Below are 15,065 nucleotides of genomic sequence, written 5' to 3'. Positions count from 1 at the left end.
AGACGTGTTCTGGTGAAGTGATAAGGAATAAACTCAGGATGCGGAGGGGTGCAGGACCATGGCACCAGTGGCAGAAGGGACTCAACGTGCACAGCCAACTCTCCCAAGAGATCCAGCAGATGACAGGGGCTTCCTGAGAGCACATGGGACATCGTGGCATCAGGAGAGGTCAGGGTGCAGAGGTAGGAACCAAGCCATTGGAAGACTGTCTGGAGGAGGAGGCAGACAGAGCACAGGGAGGGCCCCGCCCACTGCAGCAGGAGCATGGCAGGTGCCAATCACACCCACCAACTTGCACCACATCCCAAGGAAAGGCAGTCTTTCCCCATCCCTTGATGGACGAGGACTAATGAGATGGGTGAGAGGCTCTGGACCCTGGTGTATGGAACAGCAGTGTGGCAGCCCTCAATAGCAGCAATCAGAAAAGCCCTTACTGTTCACAGTGATCGTTCCAGTCGTCTGCAGGACCCCTACGAGCGTCACTGGGTACAGACCAGACTTGGCCAGAAGGGAGAGTGCTGCGGGGAGCGACTTGAATTCCACTCCACTGGTCAGCAGCCCCTGCAGCAAGGCACAGAGCAACGTGAGCAGGACCAGCCTGCACCGCACACCTGGCAACCCAGAACAAGGCAGTGGAAGGCTGCGGCTTCTTAGAACCCACAGAGAACTGCGAGACCATGCACACGTGATGCACGGGGCAGTCAGATCAACAGCCGCTGCCCTTGATTTTGGCCCTCTCCACCATGTTTCTGATGTTTGGTTTGCTTTCTTCTTGTACCAAATGGGAATATGAACACAAAGGAAAAATTTTTATTTATCTTTTTTTGAAACACTTATTTTTTTATTTGAAAGCAAGAGGGAAACAGAGACAGAGAGATCTTCCATCTAATGTTTTACTCCACTAATGGCTGCAATGGCCGGGGCTGGGCCAGGCCAAAGCCAGGATCTAGAAGCTTCTTCCTGGTCTCCCACAATCTAAAAGATGTCAACAATCACCAGTCAACTATTGGAAAATAAAATGTTTAAAAAAATTAACAAGACATCAAAAATTCCAACTACCTTGGAGTAAATCTAACGAATAACGTGCAAGATTTCGTCACAGTTACAGGACCCTGCTGAGATAAATTAAAGAACTCAAGACACAGAGTCCTGCCCTGTTTGTGGGGGGTCCGCTTTCCGCAGCATGCAGTCAAGGAAGCCCTCAAACTCTCAGACTCAGGGCCAGCATTGGGGTGTAGCAGGTAAAGCCGCTGCCTACAACACCAGCATCCCATATTGCTGCTGGTTTGCATCCTGGCTGCTCCACTTCCGATCCAGCTGCCTGCCAATGTGCCTGAGAAAACAGCAGAAGATGGCCCAAGTGTTTGGGCCTCTGCCACCCATGTGGGAGATCCAGACAGAACTCCTGTCTTCAAGCCTGGTTCAGTCCTGGCTTGGGCAGACACCTGGGGAGTGAATCAGCAAATGGACTCTGTGACTCAACTTTCAGATAAATAAATAAATAAATAAATAAATAAATAAATAAATAATATTTTAAAACAAACCTCTTTTATCTGTGGCAGGACAAGGCATGTGAGTGGGTGTGCTGGGAGGAAGGGCACAAACATGGAACGCAGGAAGGCAAGATGCCGGGCCTCGGTGTGAGTTCAGGATGTACGAAAACTGCATGCACAGATGTGCGCGTGGTGTAGACAGCTGGATGTGTGGAATGCGCATACACTGTCTCTAGCTCTGTGCACACGAAACACCGGCAGCAAAGATACTCTGGGGGTAGTGAGCATGCCTGCCGCCCACATGTGAGGCAAAGGCGTGAAGTGATCTGCGTGTGTGCGTGTGGAGGGGGCGCAGTGGGCAGGGTGCACTCAGAGAAGCTGATCACATGCCTTTCTTTCTTTCTTTTTTTTTTTTTGACAGGCAGAGTGGACAGTGAGAGAGAGAGACAGAGAGAAAGGTCCTCCTTTTGCCGTTGGTTCACCCTCCAATGGCCGCCGCGGCCGGTGCGCTGCGGCCAGCGCACTGCGCTGACCCGATGGCAGGAGCCAGGAGCCAGGTGCTTTTCCTGGTCTCCCATGCGGGTGCAGGGCCCAAGCACCTGGGCCATCCTCCACTGCACTCCCAGCCCACAGCAGAGGGCTGGCCTGGAAGAGGGGCAACCGGGACAGAATCTGGAGCCCTGACTGGGACTAGAACCTGGTGTGCCGGCGCCGCTAGGCGGAGGATTAGCCTAGTGAGCCGCGGCGCCGGCCAATGCCTTTCATCTCTAACAGACACACTGGCCTCTGTCTTTTTAGAACAGCCAGGGCAGTGTGGCCACCGCTGCCTGCCTGAAATGTGGGTGGCGTGTGCACGTCTGAAGTGTTCCATGAGTCAGCTTTCGACACAGTACCATGGTATGTCAGCTATATCCAAGTGGTGCTTTTATCTTGTCTAAGTCTCTACCCTTCCTGATTTATTAAAACACATAATTTATTACTTTTAAACCAGGTAAAAATGCTACTTTTAAAAATGAAAAATATTTATAAGAAACAGTAGCAATCATCTGACACTTCAACTACTTTGGGGTAAATTCCCCCCTTGGATTCCAAGAGCCAGACAGCCACAGCAGATGCACGTCTGCACGGCCATGTCCTGAGGCCAGTGCACCCTTGTGCAACAGTTGGGGGAACACCGGTCCTCAGTCAGTCTCAGGACTGCAGGCTTAACACAGGCTCAGGGAGCAGCCACACGCAGCAGAGCTGCCCAACAGTCCTGGCTCGCAGAAAACTGTGGCTCCACCAGGCAGTCTGGCCCAGTCAGCAGGGGCATCTCTCCCAGGCAGGCGCCATGCATCCCCAACACAGCTCATTGTGTTCCCACCAGGGATGAGGCCTATGGGCCCTCGTATCCCCAGGGTGCCACGCTCCCTGTACCTGGCACAGGGCATGGCCCTCAGTGAGACACCAGCAGGAAGAGCCTGGTTCTCACATGGAACACCGGTTATGATTCTGGTCGCAGTACAGAGAACCTTGGGAACGGATCCCATGGCGGCACATGTCCACCAAGCAAGCATGGACCCAGGGCATGAATCTTCCACACCCTACATGGTGCCGTAACACAGCACCTCTCTCTACAGCTCCCCCTGCGCCTCGATCCCTGTGTCACCTCACAGCAGCACAACAATCTCCAGTAAGCCCCTGTGAACTCCAAAGTGCTGACTTCCAATCTCACAGCCAATGGCCAAAGCTCAGTGCGTGTACAAGCCCAGGGTTGCTCTGTGCCTCAGACGTCTACTCGGCAGCAAGCATGAGACACGGTAATGACAAAATACGGACTTCACTCCCCAAACGCTTACCATCTTGGGCAAAGCAGACATGTGTGCAAGAATTAGTGCCTCTAACACTAAGCAAAGACGCATTTTAGTGACACGCTGGAGTTCTCGGTCACAGAGGCCCCTAGTGGTACATACCATGTTCTCCACTTGGAGCTCAAATGGCATGGGGTTGTACACCATCAGCTGGACTTCACACACGTCCGCTTGAACCCACTGGACATCTAGACACACACACGCAAAAGAACCCTGGGGTTAGCAGGTAGTTTTGAACTTCTCATGGGGTTTCAGATCAGCCTGCTAATGATTTTCTTCCCACAAAGGCGGTGGCCGCCATGCCCATTGTTAGGTGGGAAGTTCAGAGCTTGGTGTGCCCTGCTTTCTCTGAAACCACGCAAAGCAAGGTATTGCCACTGTCCTGATGCTACACACAGGGTGCCTCCTCCACCCTCTGCAGGCTGCGCTCCCGCTGGCACCCCAAGGCCACCTCACAAAGCTACAGCTGGACCTGGTGTGGCCCCTTACGGCACACAGCACGCCAAGGGCCCACAGGCTCTCAATGCAGGAAGAAGGCTGGGGTCATTGGCAAGAGGCCCAGAGTGTGGGTCACCTGTGCCCCCAAGACCATGACTTCTCCACCCAGCCCACGTCCTTGTCAGTTGTAAGTCAGCAGCTGCTGGGGAGACAGAACTCTGAAACAAACCCAAGACCCCAAGCAACCCCAAAACAACCCCGAGACGACCTGAGTGTGAACATGATGACCAAGCCACATGACAGGACACAGGTGAATGGCTCCTGTAGACTTAATAGAGGTCCCCAACCAGCTGACTGAGTTCGTCAAAAGGGAGATTGCTGTAGATGGGACAGATGTGATCAAGTGAGCCCATAAAGGGGGCCAGACCCCTCCTGGAGGGGTGGCCCCTAGGAACTCAAGCCAGCAGCACAGGGAACTGAGAGAGGGGCTGGGGCCAGCAGGGAACAGGGACCTGAGGGAGGGGCTGGGGGCCATCAGGGGTGAACAGGGACCTGAGGGAGGGGCTGGGGGCCAGCAGGGGTGAACAGGGACCTGAGGAAGGGGCTGGGGGCCAGCAGGGGTGAACAGGGACCTGAGGGAGGGGCTGGGGGCCAGCAGGGGTGAACAGGGACCTGAGAGAGGGGCTGGGGGCCAGCAGGGGTGAATAGGGACCTGAGGGAGGGGTTGGGGGATAGCAGGGGTGAACAGGGACCTGAGAGAGGGGCTGGGGGCCATCAGGGGTAAACAGGGACCTGAGGGAGGGGCTGGGGCCAGCAGGGTACAGGGGACCTGAGTGAGGGGCTGGGGCCGGCAGGGTACAGGGGACCTGAGGGAGGCCACTTCAGGGAAATGGCTGAGGGCACCATGAGGGGTATGGACACAGACCTCCCCTGAACGAGCCTGAGATGTGGACACAGCCTGGGCATAGGACTGCACTATACACCCCGATCTCACAGACAGTGAGGAAATCAATCTGTATTGCTCTAAACTGGGAAGTTGGTGATTTCTTGCAAAGCAACGAGACACCAGCAGAGTACCCATGACGGGTGTCCCAGATATGCCAGCAGGCAGAGCCTGGCTCTCACCGGAACACCAGTTGTGAAACTGGAAGGCAGAGAAGGAAAGTCAGACCCCGCATGAGGCATGAAGCCCTTCCACACGGCTGCCCCACTGCTGTCTGTAATCACCTCGGGGGAACAGCAGTGACTCCGGGGTCACAAGGCAGGCACTCAGGCTCTTAGCAGGTGAGCAAACCTGCCTGGGAACACCACTGCCAGCATCTCGTGCCACAGGGACTCTGGCCCAGGCCTGGGAACTCCAGGCAGGGCCTAGCAGATAGGTGGTGGCAGAAGGGGAAGCAGAGGCTTTTCCAGCATTTGCTGACCGGAATTCCTCAGCTTTCACGGAGCCTTCAGCTTCTGCAAACACCTTGTGCCAGGCAGCCTGCACAGGATCCAGGACCAGCTCCACCACACCTGTGATGATGACCGGGAACTGGCATCTTGGATCCATTCACAAGATGATGGCACAGAGTAACACAGTGCAGGACCAGCTGCCACCTGGTCGGAACCAGCACTTGTCTTATTTTACGAAGAAGGAAAACTCTACCTGACAGGTGGGGTGGCCTGCCCATCTTAGGCCCTGATAAGGCTGAGACTCAAAACACAAGGCTGTCAGCTCTGGAACCCATGCTCTTTCTCCCTCCACCAAGCTGCCCCTCGGTAGCTCCTGGGACTCAGGCTGCCCTCTCTCTGACGTCAGTCTCTGATAAGCTGCAAGGGCTTCTCCACAAAGGAGCCAGGGCAGCTGTGCTCATCTCACCTGCCCCCTCCACCCTTAGCAGCCTCCCTTGGCCTGCAGGGCACTGGTACCCTAGTCCACCCCCAACCGAAGATGAAGAACTCATTGTCTCTTAAACAGGTCCTTATGCCTGGTATCACAGATTCGTTCTCTCTCATAGTCAAAAAAATGATCATTGTGTTTTCCAGGGTGCCAAAAAGAGTAATTTGTACTTTTACGGCCTTCGTCCACTACAGGTAAGTCTAAAGTCAATCACTGAGTCTGTGAGAAGTGATTTTTGTCAGAAACAGACAACCCCCTGCCCGTGCCCCTGCCTCAACAGTCCCTCCCTGAAACAGCAAGGGAGCAGGAGTCAGCGGTGGTGAAACCAGCTGTCTCAGGTTTGGCCCATCCCCTGCGCCTGTTATCATCTGTGCAGACAGGTGCTTCTGTGGCCACGTCTGCCTCTGCCTGTGGGAGGAAGCGCTCCTGATTGCCTGCTGCATCCCGGTACCGAGCCCCAGGCACACGAGTGCCGCTGCAAACATCATCTGCAGGGACTTCAGGAACTCTCTCACCTGACCCTCAGCGCAATGCTCCCCATGAGCTCCCAGCGTGCCCACAGCATGGAGGGCACATGTGCAGCCCAGATGGCCCTGTCGGCTGTCCAAGGTCACATGGCGGGGAGTGGGGGCTGCAGGGCTAGGCTGCAACCCCAGGCTGCCACGTCCTGTCCAGGCCACCCTGCCTGGCAGCGGTGACCTCAGACTGAATCTGGGGATACCACAAGGTCCTTTCACAAGAGGGAGGAATCTCTTCACTGGTCCAGGCCTTGCCTGGCACCTTGGTTGCCATCATCTCTTCTCAGAGCAGGGCCCAGACGAAGCCTGCACACAGGCACTCAGGCCAGGAATCAGTGCAGGGGGAGGGCAGGTGGTGTCAGCACTGGCCCTCAGGGTCTGCCTCAGCTCCAGTACCCAGTTAAAGATGGACTTACAGAGACTAGAATCTCAGGCAAAAGGGACACGAGTCCACACTATAGGCAGAAAATTGTCCAAAAGATATCAGAAGTCATGGAACACAAAGTACATTCTACTATCCATGAGTATTCAACAAATAATATGCATCTCAGCTGAGTCTTTGGTTATATATATTTCAGAAAAAAAGCCACAAAGTTTGACATTATCCACTGAATATATGAGCAGGCACTTCTTACTATGATGAAAAACTGTATCACAGAGGACAAGAGTGGAGGGCGTGTGGCGTGGTGGTTAAGACACCACTTGGGATGCCTGCATTCTGTATCAGAATGCCTGGGTTTCAGTCCCTGCTCCACCTCCAATTCCAGCTTCCTGCTAACGTGCACCCCGAGGGGCAGGAGGTGCAGTTCCAGCTTCCTGCTAACGTGCACCCTGGGAGGCAGGAGGTGACAGCTGGGGTACTCAGGTCCTTGCCACCTGGATCATTGAGTTCTGGGCTCCCATCTTTGAACTGACCCAGCCCTGGCTGTTGTAAGCATTTGAAGAGTGAACTTGTGGATGGAAGATCTCTCTCCACGTCTCCCTCCCCCCCTCGCTTTCTGTCTCTCTCTTTCAAATAAAATGAAAAGTAAACAAACAAACTGTCAATCCCTGAGTGCCGAGTTCTAAGCCGAGGGAAGGAGACAGGGCCCTGCCGTGCCCTGGCAGGCTGGCTCAGGGCAGGCAATGTGCACCCCTGTCTCCACCCTCTCCATGAACAGGCACCTGCAGCACCAGAATCCCACCACGATGAGAACTCCCACATGGTGTCGTCTTTGGGCCTCATTCACGAAAGGAAGCCTCATCAGTTGCTTAAGAACAAAGAACAGAAATGAGGCTGGATGCTGGGCACAAGCCACAAGGACAGAGACTCCAAGCCAAGCTCCAAGGCTTTGAGTTTAAGGCTCTGATGTCGCTGTCTTTGAATCCTTAATAATGTTGTAACCAGGGGCCCCCTATCCCCTGCTGTGCTGGGCCCGGTGGATCACACAGGTAGCCTCAAGAAGAGGAGCCTGGCCTCCAGCCCCTAAGCCCTCTATACAAGTCTGCTCTAGAGCCTCTCTGGCCCTGCCTCCCCAGTGCACAGTCTTTGCTCAGGTTCAAAGGGGAGGTACCCAGGAGTACCTCTGCCACCAACATCCCGTCTCTCTGTTTGACTTCCTATGCACTTGTTTGGCCTGCATGAACTGGGTGGGTATAGGGGCAGGCTGCACCCCTCTGGCTTAGCTCAGTGCAGCCCAGTGTCAATGTGCTTGTGACACTTGCACTAGCCAGGAGCTGGGCTCGCATGATTTACTGAACACTGACAGCAAAGGGCAAAGGGTGTACAGGTGGCTGCCACACCACCATGAAGCCAGGACGCTGTACCTGAGCCCTCAGGAGCCAGGCGCCATCTGCAGCTAACTGGGGCCCACACCAGGTGTGCGTGCACATTAGAGCAAACCAGAGAGCACCTGTCGGGGTGGGACACTTGGTCTGGGGATGTGTGAGCCCAGCTCTTGGCTTTGCCACTAACCAGCTAAGTAACCTGTAGGAAACTATCTCTCTGAGTCTGTGTTTTTCCGTCTGTAAAAGGAGATAAAAATCAACTCCTCCAAAATTAATGTGACAACTAAAGGCACAAAAATACGAGCCAGCCTCTTTTCAAGCAGCATCTGAATGAAGATCTCCAGGGACAGAAAGCACAGGTCTGTCTAGGACTCCCACCCTGGTCTCACCCTGTAGCTGAGCAAACAACCTTTCTTCCAAAGACGCACTGTTTTCAGGGAGTTCTGACAACCTGCAACTTGTTGGTGATGTTTACGGTGAGGCCCTACTAGGAGCTACGGCCTGCCGGTGCTGGAATTACAGGAGAAACACGACAATGACGAGCTCTACACAGTGCTCCAGTGTCCCTTCTGCCAGGGACAATGCGGCACTGTGGACAGCACAGACTGAGCTACGAGGCCAGTTCCCCTGGCAGTGAGGTCCTGGACAAGCCCTGTCCACTCCATTCACTCTTTCATTGTGCTGTGGGCATTGGGGACGGGGCAGGGAGCAGCACAGAGCTCCCAGCCTCTTGCTACATTGCGGGAGGGAAGCCATAAAGAGGCAAATGTCTAATTGAGTTAAGGAAAGGCACTACCGAGGGGCAAGCTAGGGATGCTGAGGGCAGGGTGGCCTCCAAAGTGCTGGGAGCAGCAGATTCCCCCTCTGAGAAGGCGATATTTGAACAGAGACCCAAGCAGCGTGACTGTGAGTAAGGCAGCGACAGCAGCGGGATAAGGTCCACGCAGAGACCAAACCATGGGACAGGGACAAGTCATGGTGTTCAAGGACCAGAAAAGAGTCATGTGGCTGGATCTGAGAAGCAGAGGTGAGAAAGGCGGGGGGTCAGGACAGGCAGGCAGCAGGGGTGGTATGCGAGGCAGGGCCCCTAAGGAAAGAAGGTGCCTTTTCCCTAAAAGGAGGCATGGAATCAAAAACAGAAATAAAGAGGAAGCACAGAAAGCACTGAGGATCAAAAACCAAGAGCGAGAGAGCTGCCAGCAGCCTTGGGCCACCACACCAGGAGGGGACCTAGGGCAGTCAGCCTCTGGGCAGGGCCCGGCCTTCCCTAAGCTCAGGCTCCTTGTCTAGGAAATGCAGGCCCCTGTCCCTGTAGATCTATTGTGGGGACGCACAGGCCAGCCAGCATGACGGGCAATCCCCGCCCCACATGCAAGGAGACCCTGGGGTCTGTCTCCAGGGCAGTGAGGGAGAGAGCTCGAGCCATGGCCAGGCCTTGCAAAGGACACCAGGACACAGGACAGGGCAGGCCTGGGGCACACTGTGCCCTGGGTCAGTGGCAGGAGAGACATGAACAGCCGCAGGCTGGGAAGGGGCGGGGAGCTTGGAGCTGGAAGAGCAGAGGCGAGGTCTTCAAGAGAACCAGGGTTCTGCTGCCCCTCTCCCCGCATTCATGGGGAAACGGCACCAGGGACACGGCCCAACCCCAGAGCAGAGCTTTCTCTGCTGGGTGGGAAGTCAGCACGGACAGTGTGAGATCACGCTGGTCTCCACTGCCACTCTGACGTCATCTGTGTTAAGTCTCGATAAACACAGCTCTTTCCAGTTCCTGGGACTTTCCTGAAAACGCCTTCAATGAAATAGATCTTTAAAACTCAGCTCCACGGGCAGCTGCCTGCCAAAGGCAGCAAACCAGACAAGCTTCCGTGGGAGGAAAGGCACACACACGGCCAGCCTGGAGCTTTGTGCTGACATCCAGATGTGCCAGGGGCAGCGGGAGGCAGGGTGGGGGGACAGAGCTGGGGCCACGGGGCCTACCTATCTTCTTGTTGCGCTCTTCCCCGCGGTTGTGTGCGATGACCGGTGAGTAGATGAAGGGACTCTTGGCCGACATGTTCTGACCCAGCAAGCTCTTCATTTTCTGTGGCAGGAGGCTGGCGGGGAGGTTCAACAGCTACACACGCCTGTGACAAATGGCACAGACATCAGCGGCCACGCTGGCCTGGCCTCAGGGAAACAGGACGTGTGGGAGCAACAGTGGATCGGTCAGAGGAGATGAACCAAAGGAAGGGAAAGCACTCAAAGTCAGCAGCAGGGCAAGGCAGCCGAATGCCACACAGTGAGCCCAGGAAGTCCCAGGAACACCCCCTGCCCTGGGATGGGGGCACAGCCGCTTTCCCCTGGCCCCACAGACAAGGCCCAGGGTGAGTCCCCACTGCTACTGCAACCAGCAGGCTGGGCTGCCCTGGGCTCCAGGAGGTCAGAGGCCAACAGCACCTCTACTTTCCCGTCAGCACCACCCAACCCTTACCCTGCCTCCCCTGGGTGGGTCGGCTCACAGACACTCAGAACCAACCCCACACTTCATCTGTGTGTTCTCACTGATGCACATCCACTGTCAGCTTGGGTGCCGTTAGTATGATCTCCACATAACCAGTTTTCAAACAAGAGATTAAGTGCACAACCCAAAATCCCATGGCTGGACATGGATGACAGCAAGAGATGCTGGGTCTGAAACCATGGCTTGGGTGGGTGGGGGGTTTCTCCTGGGAGATTGTCTTGGCAAGGTGGTGGATCAGCTCAGGAATATTGCTGGGTCTGGTACCCAGATGACAAGGAACCCTCTTTGGATGGGGGAGAACAGCTATGACATCAACACTGCCGGCATCACACCTGCATGACTCTCCACCCCTACCTCCCAGATATAAGGCCACGGGAGCAGTTCTGCCCACTGGGTAAGGGGTGGGAGCCATGCAGGTCCTTCCCAGAGGAAGCCCGGGCCTCCTGCTTTCTCCTTCCGCAACTGTAAGGTCAGACGCAGGGAAGGTGAAGCAGCCAGGATCATGGACCAACCCCAGAGAGCTCAGGGGCCTGGAAAAGGGCCCGGCTGGCATCAGACTTAATCGCAGAAAAGCACTAAGACTGCAATGAGACTTCAAGGGAAATTTCTGCTACTGTGTAGCCCAACCTCTACTGGAGAATGAAGACTGCTGTACCAAACCCACAAAGCCACAGCCTTGCCGGGCTCCAGATGGCTTGTACAGTCCACTCCCCTACCCGCTACATACACTCACATACAGCATCCCCACTGCACCCAGCAAAAACACCCGACAACTTTCCATCCCCATCTTTGGAGAGTCTGGGTCACAGCTGTGATTTTCAGCCAGTGTCCCTGGCATTCACAGGCAGGAGCTGCAGCTTACAAACCAGCATCCTGTAAACCATGGGTTACATCCAACATGCCCTGTCCACCTCCCTTCTCCTGTGGGCACCCTGTGTGGCGTTTATCAGGGAGGGTTAGAACCACGCATCTTTTGTCTGTTTCAATTCCGCTGGAAGCTTGCAGAGGACAGCTGTGCCAGAGCCCTCTCTGTGTCCCCGCCGGGCGCCCAGTCCTGGACTTTGACTTTGAATAGAATCTCAAGCTTCCACATCTTTCAGAAGCTAAGCTCAAGGCTAAGCAGCTCGTTACTGACTACTGCAAATCCCAGCCCTGTGAACGTTCCGGAAATACCAGCTGCACCACCCGTGGACTCAGATGGGCCCCTCTGAAGGCTGGGCTGAGCCTCAGGCCCACGCCTGGCCACCTAGGGGAACTGCCTGTGGCCAGTGCTCACCATCTGCCTGGGAGACATTCTCAGGTAGGAGAAAGATCATGACCACAGGGCAAGGAGTTGCCAGTGTCCAATCCCAGAGGCCACTGGCACTGCGTGGCCCTCGGCTCTTTCACTGGACAGGATGGAAAAGTGATAAGTCCCTGAAAAATAGTAAGATCCCCATGTACCTCAGCAGTCACTCCAAGACTAAGCTGGGTAACACATGTCAGGTACCTGTATTAGCACCTGACACATAGTAGGTCAACAGAATCCCCTCCTCTGCCCCTTCCTAAAACAACATTTACTTATGCTCACACAGAGCAGAGTCCCTGGTGTAAAAATCACAGTACTGGACTGGAGTGAAGACACAGGTTTCGGATCCCTGCTGCTGACCCCTGTGCTAGGATACGGTTGCTCTGTACCTGAGGGTTAACTCGTGTATAAGACACTTCAGGTCTCTTGGGACACAAACATCTTCCTACTCCACACCACAGTCACCACCTAAAAATGAAATTGGCTGTGCTTCCAGGGAATCATCATTGTAAGCAGAGAAAAATCTAGATCCACCTAAAATGTTCTTGAAACATGGAAAAGGGATGGGCATTTGGCACAGCAGTTAAGATGCTACTTGGCACACTAGCAGCCCAGGTCAGAATGCCCGCTTAGTGTCTGGGACTCAGGAAGCTGCTAGTGTACATCCTGAGAGACAGCAGATGATGGCTCAGGTACTTGGGTCCCTGCCACCCATGTGGGAGCCCGGAGGGAATTCCTGGATCCTGGCTTTGGCCTGGCCCAGCCCTGGTGGGAGGAGGCAGATGAGTTAATAACAGCCAATAGACGGCCAGCACCATGGCTCAATAGGCTAATCCTCTGCCTTATGGCACCAGCACACTGGGTTCTAGTCCCGGTCGGGGCGCCAGATTCTGTCCCAGTTGCCCCTCCTCCAGGCCAGCTCTCTGCTGTGGCCCGGGAGTGCAGTGGAGGATGGCCCAAGTGCTTGGGTCTTGCACCCCACGGGAGACCAGGAGAAGCACCTGGCTCCTGCCTTCGGATCAGCACGGTGCGCCGACCGCGGCAGCCATTGGAGGGTGAACCAATGGCAAAAAGGAAGACCTTTCTCTCTGTCTCTCTCTCACTGTCCACTCTGCCTGTCAAAAAAAAAAAAAAAAACAGCCAATAGAAGGGGAAATCTCTTTAAGATGGCACAAAACGCTTCCGTCCCCCCAAAAGCTGCCTTTAGCAAGACAAAAGTGCCAATCCCACTCCTTTCCCATGAGAATAGCAAGGAAGTAGTGATTCCACCCTCTGAGTTTTCAGTTTACAGTGAAAACAGAAAGAAGGCCCTTTTTGTTTTATCACAAGCAGGCAAGACAGGACAAACAAGATTACAAACCCAGCCTTTTGATGCGTTTTGTCTCAGCCTCCTAACTGACTGTTAGCTATTATTCTGTTTTTTTACCCCCAAAGTCGTACTTAAGAGACTGGACAGTTTCTGGGGGCTGTCTCTCTTGGATAACCCTTCTGGCTGCAGTGGCAGCAGGTTTCTGACTTAAATAAAATAAAGCTCGCTTTGCTCACTGCTGTGTCCATGTGGAAATGCTTCTTTCACGGGAGACAAAGAACTGAGGATGCCTTTCTTCACTGCTGTTTTACCCGTAATACTGGCTGTGGCAGCCATTTTGGAGAGTGAACCTGCAGATGGAAGATCTCTCTCTCTCTCTCTCTCTCTCTCTCTCATTCTTATTCTCGCTCTCACTCTCACTCTTATTTTCTGTCTCCCTGCCTTTCACATAAAATGAAAATAAATTAAAAAAATTTTTTAAATATGTAAAAGCATTCCAAGGGCTCTTGATGCAACAGTCATGTTTGTTCTTGAGTGTTGATTATGTGTGAGGTCAGAGAATGAAAAACTCATTTACCTGTACACATGTGTGTACTTCTTGGTATGTATACTGTTTTTCAACAAAAATTTTTCTTATAAATGTGAAACTGTACATATTATATTGTGTCTTTTTTATTTATTTATTTTTATTTGACAGGTAGAGTCATAGAGAGTGAGAAAGAGACAGAGAGAAAGGTCTTTGTTCTGTTGGTTCATTCCCCTAACGGCCGCGATGGCCGGCGCTAAGCCGATCTGAAGCCAGAAGCTGCGTGCTTCCTCCCATTCTCCCATGCGGGTGCAGCTACCCAAGCACTTGGGCCATCATCCACCGCCCTCCCGGGCCAAAGCAGAGAGCTGGACTGGAAGAGGAGAAAATGGGACTAGTATCCAGCGCCCCAACCGGGACTAGAGCCTGGGGTGCCGGTGCCACAAGTGGAAGATTAGCCAAGTGAGTCACGGCACCAGCCTTCAACAAAGTTGTTTAAAAGGGGGGGGGGGCCGCGCTGCAGCTCAATAGGCTAATCCTCCGCCTGTGGCGCCAGCACGCCGGGTTCTAGTCCCGGTTGGGGTGCCGGATTCTGTCCCGGTTGCTCCTCTTCCAGGCCAGCTCTCTGCTGTGGCCCAGGGGTGCAGTGGAGTATGGCCCAAGTCCTTGGGCCCTGCACCTGCATGGGAGACCAGGAGAAGCACCTGGCTCCTGGCTTCAGATTAGCGTGGTGCGCCAGCCTCAGTGGTCATTGGGGGGTGATCCAACAGAAGGAAGACCTTTCTCTCTGTCTCTCTCTCTCATTGTCCACTCTACCTGTCAAAAAATAAAAAATAAAAATAAAAAATAAAAAAATAAAAGGGGGGAGGGCTCTGAGGGCAAGATCAGCCAGGAAAGTACGCATGCTGAGTTGTCATAGCTTAAGTTTTTGCATCTATGTCATTTTATAAAATATGCCCCCCACCACTACCACAGAAAACTGTCCAAGGTTCCTGATCTAAAGGCAACATAATTTGTTTGGCCCAGATCACCACAGAACTCAATCACTCAGCCTGTGACACTGCCTATGGCGGAGTAGGATCCCTGGGGTAAGAAGTCCCAGAGAAGGAATGTTCTTCCAGATTCTATCTGGAAAGCCTGGCTCTGCTCAGCACACAGTGGCTAACTGGAATCAAGCAAAGCAATCGTGGGATGCTAGTTAGCAAACTGACAGAAAATCAAGTGGATAGGAGGGAAGAGACAGAACAAAGAGCACTCTTTTCTCTTCTCCCCTCTTACTTCTTCAGCCTGCCTTGGGGGAAGCGTGGAAGACAGCACCAGAGAGCAGGTAACAGAAGGGCGATAGCCGTGAGAGGCCAAACTTGTCCTGCAGGTGAAGCAGCAGGGATATTGAGAGTCACACACAGAGGGGAAGAAGGGGGGAAATGAGGGAGGGAGGGAGAGAGAGAGAGAGAAAGAGAGATAGAGAGGGAGACAGAGAAAGTCTTCCACCTG

General features: G+C 53.9%; 1 protein-coding gene across 17 annotated transcripts in view; it reads right to left on the bottom strand.

The window, feature by feature from the left end:
* LOC103346407 (trafficking protein particle complex subunit 9) overlaps positions 1–15,065 on the bottom strand; it is a 178,821-nt gene that overhangs the window by 162,422 nt on the left and 1,334 nt on the right. For 10 of the 17 annotated variants that reach the window (XR_011384767.1, XR_011384769.1, XR_011384766.1 and 7 more), the window contains exons 2-3: positions 14,850–14,937; positions 9,926–10,071 (exon numbers count right to left, since the gene is read on the bottom strand). The gene's annotated coding sequence lies outside the window, so the exon portion shown is untranslated. The other 7 variants (XR_011384771.1, XR_011384758.1, XR_011384774.1 and 4 more) reach the window with 7 other exon arrangements.

The sequence above is a fragment of the Oryctolagus cuniculus genome, chromosome 19, assembly GCF_964237555.1.
Source record: "Oryctolagus cuniculus chromosome 19, mOryCun1.1, whole genome shotgun sequence".
In the NCBI taxonomy this organism is placed as follows: domain Eukaryota; kingdom Metazoa; phylum Chordata; class Mammalia; order Lagomorpha; family Leporidae; genus Oryctolagus; species Oryctolagus cuniculus.
This window is presented reverse-complemented; position numbering and strand designations above follow the sequence as displayed.